This window comes from Suricata suricatta, chromosome 5 (assembly GCF_006229205.1).
Source record: "Suricata suricatta isolate VVHF042 chromosome 5, meerkat_22Aug2017_6uvM2_HiC, whole genome shotgun sequence".
NCBI classification, from domain to species: Eukaryota; Metazoa; Chordata; class Mammalia; order Carnivora; family Herpestidae; genus Suricata; species Suricata suricatta.
In genome coordinates, this window is record NC_043704.1 from 94,089,331 (window position 1) to 94,089,846 (window position 516).

Sequence of the window (516 nt, forward strand, 5' to 3'; positions counted from 1 at the left end):
TCTGGGCACAGAGAATAAGAATATTATTTTCCTGATTGCAATTGACTCCCAGGTGAGACGGAAGGGAAATGGTATATTTTTGGGGGGGAGGTTGTATTTTAGTTTATTTTATTTTTATAGTTTATTGTCAAATAGGTTTCCATATAACACCCAGTGCTCTTCCCCACAAGTGTCCTCCTCCATCACCACCACCTCTTTCCCCCCCTTCCCCTTCCCCTTCAACCCTCTGTTCCTTTTCAGTATTCAATAGTCTCTCAGGCTTTGCGTCCCTCTCTCTCCCTAACTCTCTTTCCCTCTTCCCCTCCCCCTGGTCCTCCATTAGGTTTCTTCTGTTCTCCTGTTAGACCTATGAGTGCAAACATATGGTATCTGTCCTTCTCTGCCTGGCTTATTTCGCTTAGCGTGACACTCTCAAGGTCCATCCACTTTCCTACAAATGGCCATATTTCATTCTTTCTCATTGCTATGTAGTACTCCATTGTGTGTGTGTGTGTGTGTGTGTGTGTGTGTGTGTGT